Genomic DNA, 24,964 nt, shown 5'->3' with positions numbered 1-24,964 from the left:
TAGTTATTGAAAATATACAGTACAGTGTTTTCAATACTATAAAACATTATGTACCATCAATGTACTTTTTTTATAGAACACTATAGAGTTTATCAAAACAGAATATTGAGTAGAGCAGTACCATTAATCAGAAAAGAGCAAAACAGTAATAAAAATATTTTCCTTCAAAGAAATGGTAAAAGGAAGTCCCCCTTATTTGCTATGGTCAATCTCCCATGAGATGCTCAGATTCCCACTTGCTAATGGGTGGGGAGGAGGAGGAGAAGGAGGATATGCGAAGTGGGATAATTGACTCTAGGCCATGTAGCAGTAGGTTCACTATTGCTAAGCAGGGAGGCAGAATGGTCATTTGTTTTCACAGCATCCTCAGTTACAACATGGCGTGGATTTCAGGAGACACTGCTAGTTCTCCCCCTGGAAGGGCTGCAGTCTGCCACCCTGTCTCCGCTTACCAGGGAGGGGAGGTGCTGGCTTGGCTTCCCAGAGTCCTAAGTTCCAACATGGCCTGGATCTCAGGAGACACTACTAGTTCTCCCCCCTGGCAGGGCTGCAGTCTGCCACCCTGTCTCCGCTTACCAGGGAGGGGAGGTGCTGGCTTGGCTTCCCAGAGTCCTCAATTCCAACATGGCCTGGATCTCAGGAGACACTACTAGTTCTCCTCCCTGGAAGGGCTCAGTCTGCCACCCTGCCTCCGCTTACCATGGAGGGGAGGTGCTGGCTTGGCTTCCCAGAGTCCTCAGTTCTAACATGGCCTGGATCTCAGGAGACACTGCTAGTTCTCTCCCTGGAAGGGCTGCAGTCTGCTACCCTGCCTCTGCCTACCAGGGAGGGGAGGTGCTGGCTTGGCTTCCCAGAGTCCATGGAGGGGAGGTGCTGGCTTGGCTTCCCAGAGTCCATGGAGGGGAGGTGGTGGCTTGGCTTCCCAGAGCCCTAAGTTCCAACATTTTGTGGATCTCAGGAGACACTGCTAGTTCTCCCCCTGGAAGGGCTGCAGTGGCCCACACTACCGCCGCTTACCAGGGAGGGGAGGTGCTGGCTTGGCTTGATACCATCAATTCCTTTCTGTAGTCTTTTTTAGGACTCTCCTTTATTGGGTGAACAACTAATAAGAATTTCTAATGTCAATTTAAATAAAAGTAACTGGCTGTTTGAATGATTTTATTTTTCTGATATGGCAAAGCAGAAGATATCTCCATGCAAGGACCCATTTCTGAAGGCAGATGTTGGAGTTGATACCCCGCTGTTTTCCTAAACCCACAGTCACTTTCTAGAGATTAAAGAGCCTTAGAATAGCAGGGAAGTGCATGGTGGAGGCCTGTTAGGAATAATACTGAAGATTTTCATGGAAAATTTCAAGTCCTTATTTTATGGAACTTTTCACAAGCCCTCAGTCAGTGTTGGGGAAAGGACTATCATCTTTTCACCTTTGGGTTGGACAAGCATCGTAGGCAGAGCAGGTCTTCATCAGCCAGGGACCCAGTTGGAAACAGGGATTTCTATGTATTTGGAAAAGCCATGCAAGCAGGATTAATGGACTTGTCCACCCAAGAAAGAGTGTTGATCCTTGTCCAATGGGTGGCTCAGCCCTCTACATACTGGACTCATATCAGGCCCTGACAGGCATCCCCACCCAAAGAAGTGGCAGAGGTCAACATCTGCACCAGGTCAGCTCCCAAAAGCAAACCACACCCTGTGCTGTTTCCTCCACCCATCCCAGCTTTCCCACAGCCTGGCAGAGAGCACACCACCCACCAGCCTGCCAACTCAGGATTCCCTGCAGTGAGTAACCTACCCAGGAGAGGAAAGAGGGGCAGCCCCTGCAAAAGAAGGAGCTGCAGACTGCTTCCTGTGTCCCCGCTGAGGAGGAGGAGGTCAGAGGAAACTCAAGCCCCAAGGGAGACAGGGAGGCAGGAGGAGGCAGCCAGTAGAACCTTGGTGCTCTGGGAGGTCCTCTGGATGTCTCTCAACTGGAGGAGCCCAGCAAGGCCCTACCTGCAGTAGCAGCTACTTAGGAGACCAATGCCTGAGGGCCAGCTAAACCTGAGATTTTGTGGGCAAACCTAGAAAGCATAGCATGAGAAACTTAATATAACGTGGTGCAGCACAGATGCTTCCTGTCATTAAGTGGAAACTGCTCTTCAGGTACTGTTTACAAGTTTCCAAGACTCCTCTCTTAGGTTTAACAACTATGCAATCTGTGAGTGTGGAAACTCTGCATGAGTCCTGGTATCCTGAGGTTCCAGCCCTTAATTACCTGAACCCAGTGAACTGAGCCCCGTAAGTAATTTGGTATGAGTGTGTGGTGGGAGAGGTACACAGGGTTTGTTTACACATTGTATTGGAAATCACCTCAGTGCTTAATAGAAATGACTGAGTCTGTGACTCCTCACAGACTGCTTTGAAAGTGAGTATGAAATAGAAACTGTCAGTTCTCTCTCTCTGACTCTGCCTCTCTTTCTCTATTTCTCTCTCTGTCTCTCTAGCTGTGTGTGTGTGTGTGTGTGTGTGTGTGTGTGTGTGTGCGTGCAAGTGTGTGTGTGTCTTGAAATGATAACAAGGTGCAAGTGATTCTGGGTCTGGGCCAGTTAGGAGGGGTAACCCTCTTGCTTTCCCACAAATGTCTGAAGATATGTGTAGTTGATATAGGATCAGGAAAAATTTACTCAGAACGAAACTTACCATGGTTGAAAATAAATTTGGTAGCAATAGTGTTTTGAAGGAATTGCTCAGTTAGTTTTATTTTCACAGAACATAAAATTTGTCCATGTTTGTTCATTTTACTAGTTACTGATTTCCTCTTTGTGTATTTCTGTGAATAGTTGAGTTTTAATAACTACAAAATTTTATCAACTTATAATTCTAATTAAAATGATATCTTTAATCAGTACAAAAAACACCAAACCAATGGATTGTAATTCTCTCAATATTTGATATTGCATGTTTTGTTTCTTTATGGGACAGAAGATAAAGAAAATCTCCTTGTTTTTCATAAAAATATACAGATTAACATTTAAAAATTAGGCATTTTTGAACTAGGCCCTGGAATTTATTCAGTAATTTCCTTAAAAACATTTTGTGTATCACAAAGAATTAAAATATTACATGCACATGAAAAATATGTTTATGGACTTAATATCATTAAGTAATTACAGTGCATATATGAAGCATGTGAAGTGATCAAAACCATGATAAGTGGAAGACAAACTACAACCTAGGATGGAAAGATGCCATGAAGGAGCACATTAGAGGACTTGTGATTTAGCTCAGTAGCATAAGTTCCTGCCTGGCAAGTGTGAGGTCCTGAGTTCAATCCTCAGTCCCCACTCCCCGCAAAAAAAAGGAGCACATTAGAATGGATGTGAATCAAAAGGTCCTCTCTGCTTAACAAATCTGCATTGTAAATAAAAGGGAGAGACCAGTCATATATTTTAATGAGAGTAGTGGGAAAAAAATGTGTGGGCTATTAAGTGAAGCTTTTCTTTTACTTTTGAGGGAACTATTCTGTACAAGTATCACACAGGGATGCAAAGGAGACTGAAGAAGGGAATGGGAGAGAAGCCTCAGTACTGCCCCATAAGACAGCAGTGCATGGTCTCCTGTGCATTCTGAGAGGGCTCATGTAGTTTTCATTGTTGTTAACCTAAATGTTCTGGGACACATTACGACAATGAGCTTCTAGTCCTACATGTGGTTTGGTGGCTGGCTCTTATTAAATAATAATGCTAGAAATTATGGGGGGATAATTGGAACCCATCTTCCATAAACACTCTCCAAATATTTCTATCAAGCATTAAAATATTTTTTCAATGGGTATGTAGTAATTAAAATATGCATTGTGTTTAATGTGACATTTCAGTTCACATATACATCATACAATAGTCACATCAGGGTAGTTTGCGTTTGTCATCTCCTGATTTATCAACAGTTTTTGCCGGCATCAGTTGCTACATATGAAACTACAGGACTTAATTCCAGTTTGTTTCTTCTCATAAGTGAATTGAGACCATTTACAGTGAGAGCTTTAACTGATATGTACTGATTTATCCTTGTCATATTATTATCCTGCTCTTGATTCCCTGTCTTTCCCTTCTGTTTAAATGCTTGACCTGTCTTATAGCTTCTTTTTCTTGGTGTTCTTTTAATTGGGGTCCCTGTGATTTTTTCTAGAAAATAATTGATAACAATCTGAAAAGCTGGTTTAGTGGTCATGAATTTCTTCACTTGTTCTTTGCCATGGAAGTGTCTCATTTATCCATTAATTGTGAAGGATAGTTTTTCAGGTGACATCAATCTGGCTTAGCAGGTGTTTTCTTTCAGGATTTGAAAATCTTCACTCCAACTCTCCTTGACTTAAGGGTTTGTGCTGAGATATTGGGTGTGATTCTGATGGGCTTTCCTTTATATGTGATGAGTTTCTTTTCTATAACAGCTTTTAATAGTTGGTTCTTGTGCCAAAATTTTGGAATCTTGAATATTATCTGCTAAGGTACAGATTTATTTTGGTCATGAATATTTTGAATATGTATGTATATATATATATATATATATATATATATATAATTATTATTCCAAGGTCTGGATGTTTTCTACCATTGCTACTGTGTAAGTATATTCATACCATTTTTGCTGGGTTTTTTATTGACTCCTGTCAACCCTAAGTTTTTCTTTCTTGAATCATCTTGTACCTGGTGAATTGATTTTTCATGGTCCCTTGCTATTTTAAGGAGATTTTCTATTTGTGATTACTAACTGCAATCCTGTCATCTAGTTCTATAATGTCTCCATTTAATTTAATCCATTTGCAAACATTTAATGTCATTTTAAATTTCCTGAAGATGTGTTTGACTTTGTTTCATGATTCCATTACTCTCCTATGTTGGGTATTTATGGTTTTCATCATGTACCTATATTCCTTTTCTGAAAAATCTATGTCTACTGTAGATTTGCTGATGCAGTTCTTCATTATAGTTTTCACCTCTTTTTTATCTTGAGATATATTTCTTCTGTAATTTCATATATATTTTACTTACCTACTATTATTCCACAAAATTTAGGTGGGAGGCTACTGCTTTTCTCTATCTCCTTGTTCCCTAGATTTTTCCTGGATGAGCTGTTGCATTTTGTTTTTACATCATTTTCTATTTTTATTTAATATAGTGCTTTGTTGATACTTGAAAATTTCTTATAGTAAATAGATTTGTCACTAGTATTAAGGTTTCCCTAAAGAATGTCTGTTCCTCAGAGATGTCTTCCAGGAAAAGACTGTTCCTGTTATTTGCATCTGTGCCAAGATCTGAACTTTCAGTTTCATAAAGCATGAGATTTGGATATTTGCCTCAGCTCCCACTCCTATTGCACCCAATATGGTGATAGTTATAACCCCCAGACAATCACAGTCTTCTCATATAAGAGAGAAAAACTTACTACAACAGGTATGACATGCTGCCTAAAGTTGTGGAAATAACTATTACATCCTGCACAACTTAAAACCTGTCACAATGTGGCATTCATTTGATACCTTTTGTTCTAAGGCCAAGATCTAACATTATACAACAAACCCAACCATACTCTAGAACTTATATTCAAAGAGTTTTCACTTAGTAGAGCAACTTGACTTCATAGTAGGTAAGGTTAGAGGAATAGAGGACATTGAAGAGAAATGAATGAACAGAAATGTACAAGCAGTATGGACAAAAGTAATCACACAAGTTTTGGTAAGCTGGAATAAACAGGAAGAAAGAAATGAAGTGGGAAGCAAAAGATTATCAAAGTGAACTAGAATGAATAGGAGAATTTTCACTCATATATAAATATCATAAAATCAAGAGATAGTTGTCTTACTTTTCTTTCATTGCTGGGACAAAATACCCAACACCCAAAGTGAAAGAAGGAAATGTTTATAAGCTCACTGCAGAGGTTTCAGTCCATTATCATCTGGCTCCATGGCAGGGTGGCATGGCACTGGGGCAACACTTCCGGACAGCAATCAGCAAAAGCAGCCAGAGCAAAAGAGGCAAAAAGCAAGCCACTTGTCTTTCCTTATATTATTCACAGACTATCCTTTTTTCAGGTGGTGCAGTATACGGCGCCGCGGGCAACGAAAGACGTAACTGTGTTTGGATCAGCTCTCAATATTTATTGTGTACAGCGAAGCTGGATCTGACAAGATCCGCCACCCTCAAGTTTCTTCCTCTTCTGCCCATTGGGGGCAGAAACACACACTTATATAGGATCTGAATAACCAATCAATACGAAGCAGAAGTCGCATGCTGATAGGCCACAGTCACCGGTAGCTAGGTAGACACTCATTTTGGCAGGGTTGTTTGCGTGGCAACAGGGACCCGGAAGCAGGAAACGGGCGCCATCTTAGGGGAGCAGCACGAGCAACCCCCAACATCTCCCCCTTTTTTATTTAAGTTTGATACACAAATCACATGGGTCTTCTCCCCTCCGCCCGTATACTGTGGCCAGTGCCAAAAGAAAAGGGGAAGGCCCAAGACAGGCCGGGACAAGAGAGAGTGCAGAGGTCTATACCCCGCTGTGCACCATCTCATTCTATGCATATTTTTGCGCTAAGACCATGCTTGAGATGGGGTGCTCATTTTTCGCAGGGCCAGGCATTATTGAGTGGAACCTGGATGCATATAGACATGCATTCCTATCACCCCCTGTTCAGCTCAACCAGGGTGGATGATACTGCAGTACCCTTGGTCTCGCATCTCATTGCCCCTGTTATTCGTACTCCCCAACACATCCGAGGAGGAAGAGGAGGAGGAGGACCCATGGGTGCAAACAGCCAATTTAAATCTGATGTTCTGCCAGGCGCAACAAATAGGCCGCAGCCGGTCCCCCTGTCAGGCCCTGTTCTGTAACTTGCATAGCGGCCAGCACCGTAAGCCTAACTTGTTGTTGAGTCTGCATTAATCGATCAAGCAAACACTTAATGACCACTAAGCCTACTAGTATGGCTACAGCTATGAGGACCCAAGTGGTGAGGTTAGGCCACGAGAACCATGACGTTACACGATCCCACAAGGATTTCAGGACTGTCCCCAGACTATCAAGGTCATAGGTTACTGGCTTTAGGCAGATATTGTCCATGCGATCAATGGCACCGAACACCTCTGCGGAGATGTTTTTAAAAGTAGGAAGGTAGGTGTTTTGGAGCCAGTGAGTCACCTTTTTGGTAGTGCCAGTTAAATTAGTGCGAGCGGGGGTCACGCAGAGGCGGGCAAACAGCCATCTTTGATAGCATAGCTGCGTGGCTACATTCCAAAGGTTGTCAATCTCTTGTCCGATTTCATCAATCTCCTTTTGGATCTCTAAGATGGTCTGGCTGTTAAGTTCAATGAGGAGCTCTTGTCTCCTCAAGGCATAGGTGGTCTCATTGGCAAGATTATTGACTGCTTCCATGGTCAAGGCTATCTGATTCATGGTCCACGCTTGCAACACCGTTTGGCCTATGGCTGGGACAAAAACAGAAGCAGCAACTCCGAGAGCATTAATAAGCCAATCTTTAACACTTCTAGTCTGTCTGGAGGGTAACTGAGAAGCTGAAATCTGTTGGACTACCGGACCCACCCAAGAATTTTTCTCTACTGGTACCCAAAGAAATCTTGGGCGATATACCAAGACAGCGAAGGACGGGTGTCCATTCCAGCAGTTAGATAAACTGCAGAGAGAGTCGGTTTCATTACAAAGTTGGAAGTTATGTGTGGTGGCAAGGAGAAATAGGAAGGGTGGGTCCACACAAACATAATTATGAAGGGGGGTAGTGCTATTGCTTTCACTATTGCTCGTGGATGTACTATGGAGCGTTCCATTAAGGGTGAGAAATGGCCTCAGGTCGAGACAAGCCTTTAACGGGTTGCATATCTGATGTCCTGTAAATACCTGTGGCCCTTGAAATGCTCTATATCACAATGTCCAGTATAATTCATGAAGGAATTATGGTGTGGCTGTGGGCAAGCAATGGCGCCAGAAAAGATTTTGCATAATATCACCTCTCAATAAGGCAGGATGATGAGAGGGAACACAAGGGTCCATCCATGGATGTTAAAATGGATGAGGGGACTGATTGCAATCTTTAAGATCTATAGAGGGCCATCTTACCTCCATCTTGAGGCAGCGTGTTACATTACCTTGCTGGCTTACAGAATCAAGACATTCTCTGCGTGTCCAATTGAGGAAGTTAATGAACGGGCGAGAATCATTATATAATGCATAGGACTCGTTGCAGGTGAAGTTAGCATAGGAGAAAACAAGGGTATCTTCTTCCAGCGGAAAGGAAGCATTAAAGGGGAAAAGGCTTGGGGAAGTTCGCTTATAGGGGAGTGATATAGAAGAGTCATTAGGCACAAATATCGTGGGAGCACTAGGAGACAGCGCAGAAAAAGGGGGTAGAGTAGGGGGATGCCTCCAGAGTCCCCACAGATATGTGGTCGGCTCTGGGTGCGCCACGGCAGGATGGAGCACATACAACAGACAGAGGACAAGATTACTTATCCGGATCCCTGGGCGTTTGTCCTCCCAGCGATGCTTTTCCTCCATCTTTTGATGAGTCATCTTGGATTTCCCGGTATGCTGGCTGAGGGTTCATCGTTCGTACCAACCGCTCGGGGATCCACAGGGGTTCGCGGCCTGGTTCCTGTGGGAAGACACATACCGCACCTCAGGTCCAGCTGACTACTGGATCCGGGCCCATCCATTGTCCTGTGAGGACATCCTTCCATCTCACTAGGCCTTTATCAGAAGGAGATGGATTGCAATGCTCCGCGGCAGGAGAATGATTATCATTATTGAGGTTCAAAAAATTTATGGTAAATAGTGCAAGGGATAACCTCCCTCTGGGTGGTAGGCCATGGCCTATTCCCTCCTTTTGTTTTTGTAGAACGTCTTTGAGTGTTCTATGAGATCTCTCAATTATACCTTGTCCCTGAGGATTATAAGGTATGCCATGTTTAAGAAGGACTTCCATCTGCTTACAAAATGTTTGAAATGTTTTACTAGTGTAAGCAGGGCCATTATCTGTCTTTAATATAGCTGGTTTGCCCCAAGCAGCCCAAGCTGCGAGACAATGACTAATAACTTGAGTTACCTTTTCTCCAGTCTCCGCTGAGGCAAACATGATCTGTGAACAGGTGTCAACCGATACATGGACATATTTTAAGGTTCCAAAGTCTGGGATGTGGGTGACATCCATCTGCCAAATATGATTGGGGCGCAGGCCTTGTGGGTTGACACCAACTGAGTGTATAGGGTTAGAGATTACACAGGCTGAACAATGGCGAACCATGTCTCATGCCTGAGCTCTCGAGATGTTAAAGCGTGCCGCCAAAGTACAAGCATTAACATGGAATTGAGAATGGAAGCGTTGAGCTGACTCAATCGCACTGGGAGAGGCGAAAATCCATGTCGGGCGCGTAGCCATGTCAGCAAGGGTGTTCCCTTCGGAGAGGGGTCCCGGCAATTGAGTGTGTGCCCTAATATGTGATATAAAAACCTTAGAAGTCCTGCTTAATATTAGCCTCTGAATTTTTATAAATAGGGAGGCGACAGTGGAAGACGGTTTAATAGAGCCTGCTGTTTCCAAAATCTGTAGAGCATTGATAACATATTTAGAGTCTGAGATGAGATTGACATCACCGGGAAAATGTTGTAGGACTACATGTATAATTTGAAGCTCCACCACCTGAGGCTGTTCCGGCCTAAACTGGACAGCCACTGATGACTGGCCCATCACTACATAGGCTCCCACACCTGATTTGGATCCATCAGTAAATATAATAGGAGCTCCATCGATGGGCTTGGGAGATGTGACTTTTGGGAAAATCACGGGATGAACAGTTATAAACTGTACCAGGGGATCTTTGGGTAATTGATTATCAATAATTCCTTGGAAGGTACACCGGAGAATGGCCCAGGAATCTAAACAGGCCGTCAAAACCTCAATTTGATCTCTGGTGTAAGGCACATGCAAAGCAGTGGGAGGCGCTCCAAAATGCTGAATGGCACGTAGAATCGCCTCTGTGGATAGGGATGCTACAGCTTCAGGGTAATGTTCTATGGCTTTAGCGGGTGACATCTTCGGGTGGACCCATAACAAGGGACCTTGCTGCCATACGACAGCCGTTGGCTGTCTCTCTGTCCTGAGAACACATACAACAAAGGGCTTTTCAAGAACAATACGTCTCAATGCAGCGTTAGCTAGCACCTGCTCAACTGTCTGTAATGCTCTTTCAGCCTCGGGAGTAAGTATTCTTGGAGAAGTAAGTTCAGGATCTCCCTTAAGCATGTCAAATAGGGGTTTAAGCTGACTGTTAGGCAAGGAAAGATATGGCCTGATCCAATTTATGTCACCTATCAACCTCTGCATATCATGCAGGGTACGAATAGTATCTCTTCGAATAGCAAGTTTCTGCGGTGAAATCTGAGTGGTGGTGACTCGGGCCCCCAAGTAAAGAGCCACCTCGGATTGTTGGATTTTGTCTGGGGCAATATAGATTTACTTTTCTAAGAGTAGAAACTAACTGATGCAGCATACTTTGCAGATTAGAGAGATCCTTCCCAGAAATAAGGATGTCATCCATGTAATGCAGGCATTTATTCTTTGGGAAGGCTCGCCTCAAGGGCTCAAGGACGGCATCTACGAACAATTGGCACATGGTAGGACTATTTGCCATGCCCTGTGGTAGCACTACCCACTCATACCTTAGGTCAAGTTTTTCTTGATTAACCGTAGGTAGGGTAAACGCGAAGCATGGGGAGTCCTCTGGGTGTAGGGGAATGGAGAAAAAGCAATCCCTAAGGTCTATCACATAGACCGGCCAATTTTGTGGCAATGCTGAGAGAGCGGGCATACCTCTCTGGACCGCGCCCAAGGGTTGCATCTGAGCATTTACTGCTTGCAGATCATGAAGAAGTCGCCATTTCCCTGATTTTTTCTTAATGACAAAAACAGGAGTGTTCCATGGGGAAGTAGAAGGTTTAATATGCCCTGCTTGGAGTTGCGCCTGTATCAATTCTGAAGCTGCTTCTGCCTTCTCCCTTGGTAGGGGCCACTGTTGCACCCATACGGGGCTGTCTGTCTTGCAGGTAATCTTTATGGGAGCAGGTGTGAGAAGGCTTTCAGTGGCCCCTAGGAAAAACCCAGGCCCTTTCTATCTTGTTTGGGAGCACCTCGAAGCGGTGTTGCTCTGCCTTGTAGATTGATGCCCAAGCCTTTTCCTGGGATGTAGCCTTGCTTCAATAGCATGGACTGGGCCTTTGGAGAATATAAAGTGGTTAATGTAATGCCCATGTCTGTCAAGACATCTCTTCCCCAGAGGGACACAGGCAATTGGAGTATGAAGGGTTGGAATTGGCCAGTATGACCTTCCTCATCTCGCCAATTCAATAGTGAGGCACTGACTTTCAGGGCATGAACAAACCCCAGCCCTTGCAGGCTTTGCTCTGCCACATTTGTGGGCCAGGAGCCAGGCCAATCCTTTTGAGAAATAATGGAGCGATCAGCTCCAGTATCTAATAGGCCCTTGATAGGTTTCTCATTGACATTTAGAGTCAACATAGGCCGTTCCTGTAAGGTCATATGTAGGCCTTCGAAGACATCGTCACAGGAGCCGAAACCCCGATCTCCGCGAGTCTGTCTTTCCGCGGGGAAGTGCTTGTGAAGGCTTGGCAAAATTAGCAACTGAGCTATCTTATCCCCTTTGTTGATCAGAATAGTGCCCTGCAGAGCTTGAACCATAATTTTTATTGTGCCCGTATAGTCCGAATCAATGACCCCTGGAATAACTGTGAGACCCCAAAGGGCAACTGAGGACCTTCCCAACAAGAGCCCAACTGTGTCTGGTGGAAGGGGGCCTGGGAAGGAAGTCTCAATCAACTGAACTCCCATCTCCGGGGTCAATAGGAGTTCGGAGGTGGCACTGAGGTCCAACCCTGCGGAGCCTGGAGTTGCCCACCTGAAAGGGTTTGGGGGGCCTGCTGTTGTTGTGGCTGAAACTGGAGAAAAGTTTGAGTTTGTGGGGACCCTGCCTGCCGGTGAGGTCCCCTCTGGCCGTTTTTTGACTGGCCTTCAGGATGTCCAGAGAGTCTCCTTCCGTCTTTATCAAAAATCGAGCGCCATTCTGCTGCGGAGTGATCGCCCTTGCGGCATCTTGGGCACAACCCTGAACTAAGGTTGTTATCCCCCCTCGACTGCTTATTAGGGCAGTTCCTCTTTATGTGTCCTGATTGGCCGCAATTGAAGCATGCACCCTGATTTTTACCTTTATTCCCTTTTCCAAGTTGTTTACCCCCATAATTACCATTCTGGAGCGCGGCTATCATGGCGGTGGTAAGCCCGTGGTTAGTTACTGGTCCACCGAGCTCCCGACATAATCGTGTCCAATCCTCCAAGGTCTTGTTTTTATTGGATCTTAAAACATCACAGCACTCCTTGGTGCATTGTTCAAAAATTAACTGCTTTATAAGAGGGTGAGCAGCCTCTGTGTCTGGAAAAATCCTATTTGCTGCCTCAAGCATGCGAGCCACAAAGTCTGAAAATGGTTCTCCCTGACCTTGGACAATCTTAGTAAGGTGACCCGTGTGTTCACCCTTTCCAGCCAATCGCCTCCAGGCCTGAACACCACAACAGCTAATCTGTTCATATACAGGGCGAGGAAACTGTGTCTGATCTTCCTCAAAGGCTCCCCGTCCTAGTAACATATCTCTATTCCATTCCCTATGTCCATTATCCCTATTAGTTGCTGCCTGTTCTGTGCAGAATTCCTCATTCCATGATTTACAATCTAGGTACTGACCAGGGGAGAGACAAGCACGTGCAAGTTGTGTCCAATCCCCGGGTGTCAGCAACAAGCCAGCCAGGGCTTCCAGGAGGGCCATGGTAAAGGGGGCATTAGGTCCATAAGCTGAGGTTGCATCCTTGATAGCCTTTAATTGCTTTATCTCTAAAGGTTCGTAATATCACCCTCCTCCTCTGCCCCCTATTTGAACAGGGAAGGCATGAAGACTGGAACAGTCAAAGGGTAGGCGTGACCAGACTCTCTGAAGAAAAGAACGCCCCCCACCGGTCACAGGTGGGGGTGGCAGCCCGGGAAGTAACTCCTCCCCCTGCCACGGCGGTGCAGTGGGCTACTGTGCCTCCAAGGGGGCAATTGCAGGCTGTAAGGCCTCATAGGGCTGAAGGAATCTCAACTCCTGTCGTAAGTCAGTGTACCTGGGACAGGAAGGCATCAATTTTCTCGGCCCATGTTTAGTATCTTTAACAATGTCCTTAGTGTCAAGGGCCGCTACATCATCTGGGTCATCCGAATCCGACCCCGAGTCCTCAGCGCTATCAGAGAGCTCTGGGGCAGGTTTAAGCAGTGGATCTAGCTCCTCAGAACATTCGGAACGGGCCCTGGCAAAAGTCTGTCTGGCTGAGTGTAGCCCGGGGGCGTCCTCATCCGCCAAGCAGGTCCTAACTAGCTCCCATAGGGGCATGACCATTGGGTCCAAATTACCCCCTTCCTTTGCACGTAACAAATCCTTGCCCAATTTTTTCCAGGAAGGAAGAGTCAGGGAACCCGTAGGCCAGAACCAAGGTGCCAAGTCATTGAGGTGATCCAGGAAGCGAGACACGGTATCCCGGCTAATCTGGATGCCTCGGGATTTTAACAGAATTCTCAATGAAGCAGCGAGGGGTTTACGGGCAGCATTGCCCATGTCGTCGAAAGCGAAAGTAAGCAAGGCAAGCGAGCTAGAGAATATAACAGCGGCATCTATGTGTGAGACGCCTCAGAGCTTATCGGGCGCATCCACCCGACCCAGGTGACCCAGTACTCACCTGACCTAGGTATTTATCTGCTGTATCGTGCGTAGCTGACCCAGGGTGTTGAGAAGAGGTGCTCCCGGTCCTCTGCTGTTATTAGACCAGATTTTCCGTTACTCGCAGATCGCGATGGAGGTCATGCCCGCCACGTCCCTTGGCCAGAGAGAGCGCAGCGGTCGAATAAATTAGTCCCCGTACGGGCCACCAGTTATACAGCGCCACGGGCAACGAAAGACGTAACTGTGTTTGGATCAGCTCTCAATATTTATTGTGTACAGCGAAGCTGGATCTGACAAGATCCGCCACCCTCAAGTTTCTTCCTCTTCTTCCCATTGGGGGCAGAAACACACGCTTATATAGGATCTGAGTAACCAATCAATACGAAGCAGAAGTCGCATGCTGATAGGCCACAGTCACCGGTAGCTAGGTAGACACTCATTTTGGCAGGGTTGGTTGTGCGGCAACAGGGACCCGGAAGCAGGAAACGGGCGCCATCTTAGGGGAACGGCTCGAGCAACCCCCAACAGTGCAGAATTCACAAAATTTCCTGACCCTCCTCTTGCACAGGATGAAGATATTTACAAAGTAAGAATCCTGGCTCCCTGAGGAGTTTCTTAGTTAAGCTTCTAAACATCTTAAGTTGACAAAATGTATCGACAATAACAATCCACCTTTTGTCAACTTGATAAGAAGGCTTACTTTGTTCTTGACCCCAACAAAGACTAATGCATATTTCCTTATGTAAAAGAACAATTTAGTCCAGCTGCAAAAGTTACCAAAGTCCTAACAGTTTCAGCATTACTGAAAAGTCTAAGCCCCAAGTTTCCTTTGTGATATAAAAGAAGCTCTTAGCTATAGCCCTCTGAACAAATGAAAACAACAAAAACAACCCTAAACACTTCCAACATGTAATAATGCAGATAAGCATTCTCATTTCAAAAGCTGCAAATAGGAGGACACAAAGCGTTGGTACCAAAGGAAGTCCAAAATCAGATAGGGCACATAAAATCACATGAATTAATATTTGTGTCCAAGTCACTGGCTGCAGGGCAGTGAGATTTTTCCACTGTCTCTTCTGAAGTCCCTAACCTATCATCACTAGGGGTTCCAGTTAGCAAGTGCTCACAAGAAAAAGGAAAAGAAAACAAAACAAAATGAAACAAAAAAGCTGGTGGTCCACTGGGAGGCAGCAGTGCTGGTGAAATTTGATGTTAAATTGTTGAAGATAATTTTTATTTTTTATTTTAAAGAAATTAAGACAAAAGAGGGCATAACAAAGCAGATCGGATCAGAACAATGCAAGTAACACAGCATTTTAGCACAAGGCAACCCATAATTAACAGTAAATACCATAATGTCTCTTTCTTTGAAATTGTTGAGCATAGCTTCATATACCATAGTATAAAGCATAACAAAACAGTATAAAACCATTCAAGAGAATGAAAGCATTACAGAGCTCCAAAACTAAATAGCAGAGAATGAACAATGGCTACAATATTATCTCATTTTTCATAGAAAATTTGGTTATACTATCACCCATAATAAAATCAAATAAGATACAACATGATAGAACCAATGGAAACAGAAGAACAAAAACATGATAGGACTTCAAAGCAAGAAGATATTGAATCAGCAATCGCTTTCATAATGTCTTGTTTTCTTCAAAATAGCTGTTCATGCCATTGTACTTAATAAAATCAAACAAAACAGAATAAAACCATTCCAACTAATAAATGGAAACACTATAAGTCTTCAAAGCAATGTAATGGGGAATCATGATAACCATAACATCTTATACATTCTTATCATTTCTTGCATTAGGGAGACTATATGGTATTTAAACATGGGAGTTTGATTTATTTCTCTTATGAGTATGGTCTCAAGTTATGTCCATTTATTTATAAATACCTCAATGTGTTCATTCTTTATAGCTGAGTATTACTCCATTGTATAAAAATAAGAAAACATTTTTATCCACTCCTCAGTTAATGGACACTTAGGTTGTTTCCAAGATCTGGCAATTACAAATTGTGCTGCTATAGACATGGGTGCACATATATCACTGTGGAATGATGTTTTCATTTCTTCTGGGAATATGCCCAGAAGTGGGATAGCTGGAAGAAATGGAACTTCCAATCCCAGGTTTTGGAGAAATCTCCGGAATGACCTCCACAATGGTTGTACCATTCTATAATCCCACCAACAGTGCAGGAGCGTTCCCTTTTCCCAACAGCCTCTCCAGCAATTGTTGTTGGTAGTTTTCTTGATCCTGGCCATTCTTTCAGGAGTGAGATGGAATCTCAGTGTAGTTTTAATTTGCATTTCTCTAATGAGTAATGATGATGAACATTTTTTTCATGTATTTATTTGCCATTTGTATTTCTTCATCTGAGAACTGTGTATTCATCTAAGAAGCCCATTTTTGGATTGGGTCTTTGATTTTGGGGGTTTGATATTTTTTAATTCTTTATATGCTTTAGACAGAAGTCCTTTATCTCAGGGACAGTTCACTAAGAATTTTTCCTGTTTGTAGATTTTCTTTTCACTATGCTGGAGATTTATTTTGACATGGAGAAAACTTTAATAAGACGTGATCCCAGCTATAGATTCTGGGAAGTTATTTCCCATGTGATTTGATTCCTATTCATGAATTCTCTACCTACCCCTATGTCTTCAAGATTTTTACCTAATTCCTCTTCCACCAGATTGTGTTTCTGTTTTAATATTCAGATATTTTATCCATTTAGATTTTAGTTATTTTATGGTGATAAGCATGGGTCTAGTTTTAGTTTTTGGCATGTGGAGAGCCAGTTTTTCTAGCACGGCTTATTAAAGAGACTGTCATCCTTCCACTGAACATGTATGGCCCTTTTATCAAAGATAAGGTCATTGAGTGTGTTGGTAGCTGTGGTTGAATCTTCTAATCTATTCCATTGATCTTCAGCTCTTTTTATTCCAGTACCATGCTGATTTTATTACACTTGCTTTGTAGTATAACTTCAAGTCAGGGATTGTTTTTCTAGGTTCCAGATAAATTTTAGGATTGATTTCTCTAGATCTATGAGGTATATTTCTGGTGTTTTCATTGAGATTGCATTGAATCTGTGTAACAGTTTTGGGAGAATGGCCATTTTCATGATATTTATTCTTCTTATCCATGAGCAAGGGATGTCTTTCCATTTTCTGAGATCCTCTTCAATTACTTTTTTCAGGGTTTTATAATTTTCCCTGTTTAGATATTTTACTTCTTTTTTTTTTTTTTTTTTTTTAGAGGAAAAAGAGAAAAACACAAAACAAAACCAAAGCGGCGTAAGGGTACACGCAATACAGAACTACAAAACAAAACAAAACAAAAAACCATAACAGTAAGAAATTACCTGCTAGTAGATTACACACTATTTTCTTGAAAATAGTTCCTCAAATCACAGTATCAAAGAACACAAGGTGGACATTCAAACAGGGAGACTGCAAACAGCTGTGTTCAATGTTCCAAAAACATTGATAAAGTCAGCTATTTAACACCCCCAAACACACTTGCTGTTATATCCGTTAGAGCTCCTTTTCTTTTTTTTTTTCCCTCTCTTTTTTACAACAAAATTTACACATCTTGGATTTTATTACTCCTTAGTGCTTATTACTTTCTTTGGGGGGGGGGGAAGAATACAGTCAAATATGGCAAAACAAAGCTGTCAGTCAATACCAAGGATAGACGTAGCACATGGTGTAGAACAGAGTACAAGTTTATCAACAATGGTTATCAACGTTGTCCCTTGTTTCCTTAAAAAGAATTGTCTATCTTATTAGATATTATAAAGTTGGACAAAACAGTAGAGAACAAGACCAATAAAACTTAGGCGTTGTAAACATTAAAGGACTTCCAAAGAAGACAATAGTCAAACCAGAATGGGTATCTTAGTGAATCTTATTGTCTTCAAAGTAGTTGCCTATGTCTTCAAACTTGATACTATCATATAGAATGGAACAGAGTCTAATCAGTCAAAACAAGATCGTGGGAGTACTACAGGAGTTCAAAACAAGTTAATAGGAAATCGAAAAGAGTTACTATTTATATATCCTAATTTTTTTGAATTTTTTCTTTAATTAAGACAAACATAAGAAATGACTAAATAATTTTTTTTGAAACAATAAGGGGGAGATTGAGATAAAACAGGACATAACAATATAACAATAGAGGTCACAGCATGACTGTTTCAATAACTTAGTACTTCACCACCTTATAACCTGACTTAATAGTAGTTACAATAGTGTCTTTTTCCTTGAAATATTTGGGTAAAACTTCATATACTCTAGCTTCAAATATTTTCATATCAAGAAGCCCAGAATAAAGCCTTTCTAATTAATGAGTGAAAACTTTATAAGGCTTCAAGGCCACCTAATGGGGAATCATGATTACCACATATTTTTATATATTTGAATCATTACTTACGTTAGGGAAACTATTCGGTATTTACACATGCGAGATTGATTTATTTCACTTATGAGTATGGTCTCAAGCTGCGCCCATTTATTGATAAATATCTCAATGTGATCCTTCTTTATAGCTGAATAATACTCCATTGTATAGAAATACCACAACTTTTTTATCCATTCCTCAGTTGATGGGCACTTGGGTTGTTTCCAAGATCTGGCGATTACAAATTGTGCTGCTATAAACATAGGTGCACATATATCACTGTGGTATGATGCTTTCAGTTCTTCTGGGAATATGCCTAGAAGTGGAATAGCTGGAATAAATGGGATTTCCAGTCCCAACTTTTTGAGAAATCTCCAGACAGATCTCCACAAAGGCTGTACCAGTCTACACTCCCACCAGCAGTGCAGGAGAGTTCCTTTTTCCCCACAGCCTCTCCAGCATTTGTTGTCGGTTTTCTTGATCCTGGCCATTCTTTCAGGAGTGAGATGGTATCTCAGTGTGGTTTTAATTTGCATTTCTCTAATGACCAATGATGATGAGCATTTTTTCATGTATTTATTTGCCATTTGCATTTCTTCATCTGAGAATTGCATATTCATCTCAGATGCCCATTTTTGGATTGGATCTTTGAATTTCGGAGGTCTGAGTTTCTTTAATTCTTTATATGTTTTAGACAAGAGGCCCTTGTCTGAGAGTTCACTAAAATCTTTTCCCAGTTTGTGGGTTTTCTTTTCACTATGCTGGAGATTTCTTTTGACATGCAGAAACTTTTTAATAAGAAGTGGTCCCAGTTATTGATTCTGGGAAGTATTTCCCGTGCGGTTTGAGTCCTGTTCATGAATTCTTTACCTACTCCTATGTCTTCAAGGTTTCTACCTATTTTGTCTTCCAATAGATTTAGTGTTTCTGTTTTAATATTCAGATCTTTGACCCATTTAGATTTTAATTTAGTACATGGTGATAGACATGGGTCTAGCTTTAGTTTTCGGCAAATGGAGAGCCAGTTTTTCCAGCACCATTTATTAAAGAGACTGCCGTTCTTCCAGTGAACCTGCTTGGCTCCTTTATCAAAAATAAGGTGGTTGAGTGTGTTCGTAGTTGTGGTTGTATCTTCTAATCTATTCCACTGATCTTCAGCTCTGTTTTGATTCCAATACCATGTTGATTTTACTACTGTTGCTTTGTAGTATAACTTCAAGTCAGGGATTGTGATGCCTCCTGCTTTGTCTTTGCTGCTTAGAATTGCCTTTGCTATTCTAGGTCTCTTCTGGTTCCAGATGAAATTTAGGAGTGATTTCTCTAGATCTATAAGGTATGTTGATGGTATTTCTATTGGGATTGCATTGAATCTGTATAACAGTTTTGGGAGAATGGCCATTTTCACAATGTTTGTTCTTCCTATCCATGAGCAAGGGATGTCTTTCCATTTTCTGAGATCATCTTCAATTTCCTTTTTCAGTGTATTATAATTTTCACTGTATAAGTCTTTCACTTCTTTCGTAAGAGTAATTCCTAAATATTTCATTTTTTTGCTTGCTAATGTGAATAGTCCAGTTTCTCTTATTTCCCTCTCTGTAATTTTGTTGTTCGTGTATAGGAATGCTATTGATTTCTGAGTATTGATTTTGTATCCAGCCACATTACTGAATTTATTTATTGTATCTAAGAGTATTTCAATGGAGTTTAGGGGGTCTTCTATGTAGAGTATCATGTCATCTGCAAACAATGATAATTTAACTTCTTCTTTTCCTATCTTTACCCCTTTTATTTCTCTTTCTTGCCTAATTGCTCTGGCTAGTACTTCCAGTACTATATTAAATAGGAGTGGTGATAAAGGACATCCTTGTCTTGTACCCGATTTTAAAGTAAAGGCTTTCAATTTTTGGCCATTTAGTATGATGCTGGCTGTTGGTTTGTCATAAATGGCCTTTATTATATTGAGGTAAAGACCATTTATTCCAATTTTCTGTAAAGTTCTTATCATGAATAAGTGTTGGACCTTATCGAAGGCTTTTTCTGCATCTATAGAGATGATCATGTGATTCTTATTTTTGGCTTTATTGATATGGTGGATTACATTTATTGATTTGCGTATGTTGAACCATCCTTGCATTCCTGGGATGAATCCCACCTGGTCATGGTGTATAATCTTCTTGATGATTTGCTGGATCCTATTTGCCAATATTTTATTGAGGATTTTTGCATCTGTGTTCATTAGGGAGATCGGTCTATAGTTCTCTTTTATAGTTGGGTCTTTCTCAGGTTTTGGTACTAGAGTAATATTTGCTTCCAGGAATGACTTAGGAAGGATTGCTTCCCTTTCAATTTCATTGAATAGTTTGAGGAGTGTTGGCATTAGGTCTTCTTTATATTTCTTGTAGAATTCTGCAGTGAATCCATCTGGGCCTGGGCTCTTCTTGGTGGGCAAGGACCCAATTACATTCTCAATTTCATTAGCAGAGATTGGGTTATTCAACAGTTTTATATCCTCTTGATCTAGCTTTGGTACTTCATATGCTTCTAAGAATCTGTCTATTTCTTCTGTGTTATCAAACTTTTGAGAGTAGAGGTTTTCGAAATAGGTGTTGATGATCCTCTGTATTTCTATTGGGTCTGTAGTGATTTCTCCTTTTTCATTTCTTATTGCATGAATTTGAGCTTTTTCTTTCCTTTTTTTAATAAGGTTGGCTAGGGGCTTATCGATTTCATTTATTCTTTCAAAGAACCAACTCTTTGATTCGTTGATTCTTTGGATTGTTTTCTTAGTCTCTATTGCATTGATTTCTGCTCTGATTCTTATAATTTCCTCTCTTCTTTTGGCTTTGGGCTTGACTTGCTCTTCTTTTTCTAGCTGTTTGAGGTGTAGCATCAAGTTATTTACTTGTATTCGTTCTGTTTTCCTGATGTGGGAACTCAGTGCAATAAATTTTCCTCTCAGAACGGCTTTCATTGCATCCCACAGATTCCGGTAAGTTGTATCTGCATTTTCATTTTCTTTTAGGTATTGTTTAATTTCTTCTTTAATTTCTTCTGTGACCCACTGATTATTCAAGAGTGTGTTATTTAGTTTCCATGTGTTTGCGGGATTTTTGCAGTATCCTTTGTCATTAATTTCTAATTTCAGAGCGCTATGATCCGATAATATGCAAGGGATGATTTCAACTCTTTTGCATTTGCTTAAATATGTTCTGTGAGCTAATATATGGTCTATTTTAGAAAATGATCCATGTACTGCTGAGAAGAATGTGTATTCTGATGTTGTTGGGTGGAACATTCTGTATATGTCTATCAAACCCATTTGTTCACAGGTGTGATTCAGTTCTGTTATTTCTTTGCTCATTTTCTGTCTGGTTGATCTGTCCCTTGGTGTCAGTGGTGTATTAAGGTCTCCTGTTACAATTGTGTTACTGATAATTTGAGTTTTCATTTCTGTTAATAATTGTTTTATATAACTGGGTGCTCTGGAGTTTGGTGCGTATATATTTAAGATAGTTATCTCTTCCTCTTGGAGTTTTCCCCTTACGAGTATGTAGTGACCTTCTTTGTCCTTTATGGTCATTGTTGGTTTAAAGTTCACGTAGTCTGCAAACAGAATGGCTACTCCTGCCTTTTTTTGGATTCCTGCTGCATGGAGAATTGTTTTCCATCCTTTGACTTTCAGTCTGTGAGTATCTTTCTGGGTTAGATGGGTTTCCTGTAAACAGCATATGGTTGGATTTTGTTTCTTGATCCATTCTGCTAGTCTGTTTCTTTTGATTGGTGCATTGAGACCATTTACATTAATGGTTATTACTCTTAAATGCTGGTTAATTTAGGAATGTTATCTCTCTGCTGTTGCATCTTTATCTTTCGGTTCTGTTTAATTATTTGCTTTGCTTAGTGGTTTTTTCCTTTGTGTATCTAAACTGTCTTTCAATATTTTTTGCAGGGTTGGTTTGGTGTTCATGAAGTTCTTCAGCTGTTCTTTGTCATGGAAGTATCGTATTGCACCATCTATTTTGAATGATAGTTTTGCAGGATATATCAGTCTTGGTTGGAAATCATTTTGCTTTAGGATCTGGAATACTTCACTCCATGCTCTTCTTGACTTTATCGTTTGTGCTGAGAAGTCTGCTGTGATTCTGATAGGTTTTCCTTTATAAGTGATTTGTCTTTTCTCTCTGACAGCTTTTAATAATCTATTCTTGTGTTGGATTTCTGGGATGGTGACTATTATATGTCTGGGTGTAGTTTTATTTTGGTTATGACTGTTTGGAGTTCTATATGCTTCACTGATCCTGATGTCAGTTTCTGATCTCATGCTTGGGAAATTTTCAGCTATTACTTCTCTAAATATCCTCCTGACATCCTTCATGTTGTCTCTCTCTCTTTCATTAATCCCTATCATTCTTATGTTATTCTTCTTTGCATCGTCTTGCAGTTGTTGAATTGTTGTTTCCTGGTTCCTTGTTATTTTCAAAAGATCTTTCCTTTCCTGTTCACTAGCTGCAATCCTGTCTTCAAGGTCTGAAATTCTATCTTCACTTTCATTAAGGCGGTTTTTACAACTTTCAGTGGAGTTTTTTATTTCCTGTATATCTCTGTGCATCTGCATTATGTATTCTGTTTGTTTCTTATATTGCTCGTCTAGGGATTCTATCTTTTTTTTAGTTCCTCCAATTTTTTATCTGTGTTTTCTTTAGATATATTTAGAATCTCTTTCATTTCTTTTATCATTTCTTCTTTTATCTGGGAGATTATTTCGAGTTTGAATTTCTTTAAAGCTTCCTGGAGTTGCTTGTCAATTTCAGTGGCTATTGTGTCCGATATATGAGGTGGATGGGATATATTTTCTTCTATATACATCGCTCCTAGGGTTTCTTGAGATGGGCTGGAGGTTTGAGGTTGTAATTTGGTCTTTCGTTTTGTCATTTTCCTATATTTCTGTGTTTCAAGTGTTACTTGAAAGCTTCCTCAGGATCTGTTGAAAATCCCCTTCTATGTTTGGAGCTACTGGGACTCTGGCGCCGTGCTACTCCAAGCCATTAGGCCTACAGAACCAGTGGCCCTCCTCTGCCTGCTCAGAACTCCGCAGTTCCAGACAAGCTGGGCCTCAGGGACACTGTGCGCCCACCTGCCCCTTGGAAGCTCCACAGTTCTTCAATCGCAGCCGGGTTAGGGTACTCACCACAGGCCGCAGTGCTTCAGGAACCTGTGGACCCTCCCTGGTTGCAGAGATATCCACAGTCCTCCAGACACGCAGAGAGGCCAGTGAGGGCACCCCAGATCTGCCCAGCTCCTCCTCTGCAGACCTGTGGCCAGGCGCGGCAGCTAAACAGGCTGGGCTAGGCTGGTAGTGTGGGCCAGCCCACCTATTGGGAGCTCAGCAGGTCTCCAAATGAAGCCAGGAATGGGGAGGCTGATGTGGAAGCCTTAAACCCACCTCTCTCCTTCACTGCACCTGGAAGCCTGAGGGAACTCCAGCAGTCTGGGCGCAGAAATCCAGAGTCCTCCAGACACGCAGAGAGGCCAGTGAGGGCACCCCAGATCTGCCCAGCTCCTCCTCTGCAGACCTGTGTCCAGGCGCGGCAGCTAAACAGGCTGGGCTAGGCTGGTAGTGTGGGCCAGCCCACCTATCGGGAGCTCAGCAGGTCTCCAAATGAAGCCGGGAATGGGGAGGCTGATGTGGAAGCCTTAAACCCACCTCTCTCCTTCACTGCACCTGGAAGCCTGAGGGAACTCCAGCCGTCTGGGCGCAGAAATCCAGAGTCCTCCAGACACACAGAGAGGCCAGTGAGGGCACCCCAGATCTGCCCAGCTCCTCCTCTCAAGATATTTTACTTCTTAAGTGAGATAAATTCCTAAGAATTTCATTTTTTTGGATGTTAGTGTGAAGGCTGTGGCTTCATTTATTTCTCTCTCAGTGAGTTTGTTGTTAGTGTATAGAAATACTACTTATTTTTGAGTATTGATTTTGTATCCAGCTACACTACTGAATTTATTTATTATATCTAGGAATCTTTCAATGGAGTTTTGGGTGTCCTCTATGTAGAGTATCACGTCATCTGCAAATAATGATAGTTTAACTTCCTCTTTTCCTATCTTAACCCTTTGATTTCTCTGTCTTGTCTAATTGCTCTGGCTAGTATTTCTAGTACTATGTTAAATAAGAGCAGTGATAAAGGACATCCTTATCTTGTGCCTGATTTTAAGGTAAAGGCCTTCAGTTTTTCACTATTTAGTGTGATACTGGCTGTTGCTTTGTCATAGAAGGACTTTATCATATTGATGTAAAGACTGTCTATTCCAATTTTCTGTAAGGTTCTGTGGGAAGCCCTATAATTGGCTGCCACATTGTATCAACAGGCAGCAGCCACCTTAACCTCCTCTAGGAGGTAAGTCTTCATTTGGTAGTTAAGCTTCTGTCTTTGCCTAGCCTGTTTGTTCTTAGGTCATATGTCCCTGTGGTTTGGCCCATTCAGGGATATGCTAATCAGCCTGCCTTATGAGTCTGTGCACAGGAGATTTGAATTACCCTATAACCCCCAGTCTTGCCACTGTTGCTAAGTTTCCTGATGATGTCTCAGAACCCAACTCTCTCCTCCCCCAATACATTATGTATTCATTACTCTTTCTTTGAATAAATGAGACTGTATTAGAGCACTGTCTTGTCTACATTATTCATGCCTCTTCTCATCCCCACTCGCCCTCTAGCATCTACATTGAGTCACCCATGG

The 24,964-nt window shown here is 42.0% G+C and overlaps 1 pseudogene; it reads left to right on the top strand.

Moving 5' to 3' along the window:
• The first annotated feature begins 1,709 nt into the window (after positions 1-1,709).
• Positions 1,710-24,964, top strand: part of LOC100719083 (broad substrate specificity ATP-binding cassette transporter ABCG2-like) — a 58,509-nt pseudogene continuing 35,254 nt past the window's right edge.

This window comes from Cavia porcellus, unplaced genomic scaffold, assembly GCF_034190915.1.
Source record: "Cavia porcellus strain 051 isolate PalLab524CR breed Dunkin Hartley unplaced genomic scaffold, mCavPor4.1 scaffold_4, whole genome shotgun sequence".
NCBI classification, from domain to species: domain Eukaryota; kingdom Metazoa; phylum Chordata; class Mammalia; order Rodentia; family Caviidae; genus Cavia; species Cavia porcellus.
The sequence above is the reverse complement of the archived record's forward strand: the minus strand, read 5'-3'. Positions and strand labels throughout refer to the sequence as shown.